This window comes from Giraffa tippelskirchi, chromosome 9 (genome assembly GCF_054371585.1).
Source record: "Giraffa tippelskirchi isolate mGirTip1 chromosome 9, T2T-mGirTip1v1.2.pri, whole genome shotgun sequence".
Lineage (NCBI taxonomy): Eukaryota > Metazoa > Chordata > Mammalia > Artiodactyla > Giraffidae > Giraffa > Giraffa tippelskirchi.
In genome coordinates, this window is record NC_137283.1 from 147,401,093 (window position 1) to 147,407,092 (window position 6,000).

Consider the following 6,000-nt stretch of genomic DNA (forward strand, 5'->3'; position numbering starts at 1 on the left):
CACTTTCTAGGAATTAAATATATGTATTAAAACCCAAAATGACTAAAACTGCAATTATTCACATTAATAATTTGAGTCTTTAAGTTTTTGGTTTGTGAAGGACTGCATCAGTCTGTACCTGAAAATCAAGTGTTTTTCTTTCCAATCAGGTACCATTGCTCCCCACAGCACATGCCAGCCCTCCAGCAAGAGTTATGAGTTATGTGTTGAATCAAGAAGGATAATCTCATTATAGAATTATTGCATCAGCAAGTAGGAAGAGATCTTCAAATTCATCTAATGTAGCCTCCAAGCTGATACAGGAATTCTCTTTATAGCATCCCTAACAGGTGGACATCAAGTCTCAACCTGTGTATTCAACCAGACCTGGGCTAGCCAAAATCTGGCGAAAATTTTTCTCTCAATAGCCTCAATTGGAGGAAAATTTTTTGTTATTTTAGAGTCAAAATATACCTTTGTATAACCTTGATTGGTTACTTCAGTAAGTAATCAATCAGAAAACAGTATGCTGCCTTTGACATCACTGCCCATTGACTGAAAGTCAACCATAAAATAAAAAGAGCACTAAAATAATTTTCTGGAACCCCAAAATTTTCTCCTTAGCTCTGCCTCAAATCAAATGTGTTTTTGCTATTGATACCTTTTTTTCTTTCTTGGCAAGTTTCTTTTCTTAAAGAGCTGTATCTGTACATTTCAAGAGGAAAAAGTTTTAACATGTTAAAATATTTTATTTAAAATTGAGAAATATAGTTTAACTTTTACTTTGGGTTATGAAAAATTTCAAACATGTATAAGAGCTGATGTAACAGAACAATGAATGCCTTCATAATTAATACCTAGATATAAATATAGCACCCAACTTGCGATCAATCTTATTTCATCTTTTTCTTCACCCAGTTTCTGTCTTCCCTGGGTTTGTTTTGAAGCAAATCCCAGACATCATATAAAACTATCCATAATGAATCACAGTTTCTCTAAAATATTAAGACTGTGACTTTGTAACAACAAATAATTCCTAAATATCTTAAACTATACATGCAGTGCTCACATTTCACCAGCTTGTGCATTCTCCCCACCCCCCAGTCTCTTTCCCCCCTTTCTTCCTATTTGTTTGAATGAGAAAGCAAATGAGACCCTATACTTACAATAGGTTAAGTCTCTTTTAATTTACATATTCCCCTGTCCATCTAATTTTTATTTTTTCCTTACAACTTTATTTCTTAAATTAACTGAAATATTAGTCTCTCAGTTGTGTCCAACTCTTTGCAACCCCATGGACTGTAGCCTCCCAGGCTCCTCTGTCCATGGAATTCTCCAGGCAAGAACACTGGAGTGGGCAGCCATTTCCTCCTCCAGGGATCTTCCAGACCCAGAGATTGAACCCAGGTCTCCTGTATTGAGGCTGATTTTTTACTATCTGAGATATCAAATAAATTAAGTTGTATGTAACTAGTGTACAAAGTATAGCTTTGTGAATTTTTGCCCTTACATTTATTTGGGTTTTTTGTTTGTTTGGTTGGTTGGTTGTTTTTTATTTTCACCAGTGTATCTAGTTAATAATATAGAAGTGGAGTTTCTAGGTCAAAGGGTAAATATATAACTTATCAGAATATTATCAAACACTGTAGAATTTCAAGAGTGTCCCCATAGATCCCGTAGCCACTTTGCATCCCCACCATTCCTGAAAGGCATTAAACTGGTGATTCTGAGGCTGCTAAAGCTCTAAAATTATGGAATAAATATTTGATGAGACCTCCCATGTTTTCATGAATCTTCTCCTTTCCAGGCTAGTTCTTGCATATTTGATAAATAGACCTGATATGGCCTTAGCCATTAATAAAATTCTTAAACAGAAGTGCATTAAGATACCTTGACAAGGACCGGGACACTTCCTTCCAGGATGACATTGACTGGGCATCTTGAATTTATCTAAATGGCCATCTATCATTTCTCCACCCTGCTTTTATGAGATTGTATCCAATGCACCAAAATTAAAATTCACTTGTTATCTGTGTCTTGCCCCTGAAAGACAGTGCAGTAAGCGAGCTAAGATAGTGGCCTCTATTCTCAGACTCCTTGAGTGTGTATCTTGTCTTCATCAACCGTGTTCCACTGGATCAGTTTTTTAAACCTCTCTGTCTCTGTTTTATCATTTGCTTTATGGGGTTTTTCAAAGTACCTGTTGTGATGATTATAAAAGATAATATACGTAAGGGATTTAAAACAGCAAGCAGTAAGTCTTCCCAAAATGTTGGTTATTAGGTGAAATCTAATCTGATAACAAGGCCAAAAAACTTAAGGTAATTTGACAAGAATTATTGTTGTTGAATGTGTCAGGATGGTTTCTCCTGGAATTTACAAGTACTTATCTCTAGTCTCTGAAAACCATTTGTAGTCTCTGGAAATTTTATTAGTTAGGGTCAGCTGTGTAAGAGATACTCCAAAATAATATAATCGTAATCAAATAAAAGTGGGTTTTTTCCCCCCTCTTAAATAAAAGAAATCCAGGAGTAAACAGAGTTAGGTATGATGGCTCCACAGAGCCATCAAGAATCCTGATTCCAATTTTTATCCTTCACTATTGTCAGCACATAACTTCCCTCCTTACACTGTGTCAAGGTCTAAAATGGCGTCATTACGGGATGGCGGTAGTTAGATCGGCAAGAGGACAAAAGGACCACTCTCCCCAGCTCAGGGACCTTCCAGGTATGCAGTGGAAAGAAGCCACCTGCCGATCCTAGAGACTCAAGAACAAGGGTTTGATCCCTGCATCAGGAAGATCTACTGGAATAGGAAATGGCAGCCCACTCCAGTATTTCTTGTCTGAAAAATTCCATGGGCAGAGGAACCTGGTGGGCTGTAGTCCATGGGGGTCTCAAAATGTTGGACATGACTGAGTGACTGAGCACAAACCCCAGCTAAGTGATCTCAGTCAACTCAGAAATCACATTTATGCTGGCTCTTATACTTCACATTAGCACATTAACACTGGCTGTTATAATCCTTTGGCCAGAATATGGCCATACCAAGCTGTAAGACAGGCTGAGACTTGTATGCCCTTTATGGAACGCATTACCCCTGCATGAAATGAGTTCCATTACCAAAAAAGAAAAAGGAGACTAGCTATTGGGGTGGTCAACTAGGTGTCTCTGCCACAATATTTTTGTATCTTTTGACATCTGTCTTATTCTCTGTAGTTCATTATGATTATCTACAATGATGCTGAGATCATATCAGCATCTTACTATAAGAACCTGGGATAAAATTTCTTCAAAATGCAGAATCAATGAAAGAAATGTAGTGACCCTAATATTACAATAAGTCCTGAAGTTATGAAGATGAATAAAGTAGGGACACACCTTAGTCTTCTTGGAAAAGAAGACACTTCCCCTTATGGGTCTATAAAAATTTGTCTTTGTTATGCCCTGGTCCTTCCTTTTTCTAGTCAAAATCCTAAAGGTAGACAGTGAGCCTTCTCCTGCTGCACTGGTTTCTTAAACAGCCTTGCAATCAAGGTCTTCCAAAATTGTATCATCAGAATGTTTTGAGAATCTCATTTCTTTTGAAATTGTGTCCATTTTTCTGTGGCAATTAAAAAAAAAATCTGCGTACTGTATTATTCTCCATGCATGTGTGCATGCTAAGTCACTTCTGCAGTCGTGTCCAACTCTTTCGGACACTATGAACTATAGCCCATCAGGCTCCTCTGTCCATGGGGTTCTCCAGGCAAGAATACTGGAGTGGGTTGCCATTCCCTCCTCCGGGGGATCTTCCCGATCCAGGGATTAAACCCCTGTCTCTTATGTCCCCTCCATTGGCAGGTGGGTTCTTTATCACTATTGCCACCTGGGAAACCCTATTATTCTTCAAATTATCTTAGTTTATTTTGAACACTAAGATAGCAGTGTTACTTTTTTCCACATTCTTCACCATTTCACTTCATCTTGCATTTCTTCCCAGTTGCTCAACTCACAATGGTAATATTCTTTTTCTCTTTTCTACGTTCTGAAATGTGAGCCTCATGACAAAATCAGTTAAGAACCCCCCAAAAGACCTGTATTTATCAGCAAGAATTTCCAAGTATTAAGATAATCAGATTTAAAAATTCAGCCTTGAACACAGTTCTGTTACAGTGTCTACAAGCACAAATGGGGAAAACCACCACCTTGTACATAAGGCAAAGAAGTCAGACCAAGTGATCATTATGCAATCATGTATTAATAATAGATGGCATAATGAACTAAAAATGAGCTTGGCAAAACTCCCAGGTACTTTTTTCATTAACTAATTTCTACGACCTCCTTTGCCTGTGACAGGTAGAATGAACACATTATCCCACATTCACTTGGGTTTAGAGATACTGGCAGGGATCCAAAGCCTGGAACAGTGACTCTGGCTTTGCTAGACACATATCTAGACACCCTTGGCCCCTAGAATGTATGTGTCTGTGGGAAGGAGCCTGAGGGCCTGATTATGCTCCACAGACTGGACCCCTGTGTCCCTGAGCCTCCCAGCAAACATGCACAGGAGCCCCTCTGACAGCGGTGCAAGGTCAGTTCCTGGGAAGAGCAGGTGAGTTCCTGGTTTCCATTCAGTTGGTGTGGAGTGAGGACACGGACAAACTGCATGAGAACTGGTGGTGTATCTCCTGGCTACATTATCCTGTGCTGTCCGGAGGCTGACCATCAGAGGTCCAAGCTTCGCAGGGACACAGTCAATATATGAGAGAGAAAGCACAAAGTTACAAGGGAGACACCTGGGACTTGCTCTTCACTCCACATGTTGCCTCTGCCACAGAGTGGGGCTTGGCACCTACTCAAGTTGTACCAGTCATCAGGGACTCTAAAGAGTTACAACCCATATGCGTGTGTGCTCAGTCCTGTGTGACCCCATGGACTGTAGCCGCCAGGCTCCTCTGTCCATGGAATTTTCCAGGCAAGAATACTGGAATGAGTAGCCATTTCCTCCTCCAGGGATCTTCCGGACCCAGGGATTGAACTCAAGTCTCCTGCATTGGCAGGCACATTATTTACCACTGCACCATCTAGGAATAAAGGACAGAAATGGTATGCACCTAACAGAAGCAGAAGATACTAAGAAGCAGTGGCAAAAATGCACAGAACTGTACAAAAAAGATCTTCATGACCCAGATAATCACGATGGTGTGATCACCCACCTAGAGCCAGACATCCTGGAATGCGAAGTCAAGTAGGCCTTAGGAAGCATTACTATGAACAGAGCTAGTGGAGGTGATGGAATTCCAGTTGAGCTATTTCAAATACTAAAAGAAGATGCTGTGAAAGTGCTGCACTCAATATGCCAGAAAATGTGAAAAACTCAGCAGTGACCACAGGACTGGAAAAGGTCAGTTTTCATTCCAATCCCAAAGAAAGGCAATGCCAAAGAATGCTCAAACTATCGCACAATTGCACTCATCTCACATGCTAGCAAAGTAGTACTCAAAATTCTCCAAGCCAGGCTTCAACAGTATATGAACTGTGAAGTTCCAGATGTTCAGGCTGGATTTAGAAAAGGCAGAGGAACCAGAGATCAAATTGCCAACATCCGGTGGATCTTCGAAAAAACAAGAGAGTTCCAGAAAAACATCTACTTCTGCTTTATTGACTATGCCAAAGCCTTTGACTGTGTGGATCACAACAAACTCTGGAAAATTCTGAAAGAGATGGGAATACCAGATCACCTGACCTGCCTCTTGAGAAATCTGTATGCAGGTCAGAAAGTAACAGTTAGAACTGGACATGGAACAACAGACTGGTTCCAAATCAGGAAAGGAGTATGTCAAGGCTGTATATTGTCATCCTGCTTATTTAACTTATGCAGAGTAAAACATGAGAAATGCTAGGATGGATGAAACACAAGCTGGAATCAAGATTGCTGGGAGCAATATTAATAACCTCAGATATGCAGATGACACCACCCTTATGGCAGAAAGTGAAGAAAAACTAAAGAGCCTCTTGATGAAAGTGACAGTAGAGAGGG

General features: G+C 40.0%; 1 long non-coding RNA gene across 2 annotated transcripts in view; it reads right to left on the bottom strand.

Moving 5' to 3' along the window:
- LOC145521378 (uncharacterized) overlaps positions 1-684 on the bottom strand; it is a 49,384-nt gene extending 48,700 nt beyond the window's left edge. For both annotated transcript variants that reach the window (XR_014065354.1, XR_014065353.1), the window contains exon 1: positions 641-684. This is a non-coding gene — a long non-coding RNA (uncharacterized LOC145521378). The remainder of the gene's footprint in view (positions 1-640) is intronic.
- Between the last annotated feature and the right edge of the window lie 5,316 nt (positions 685-6,000).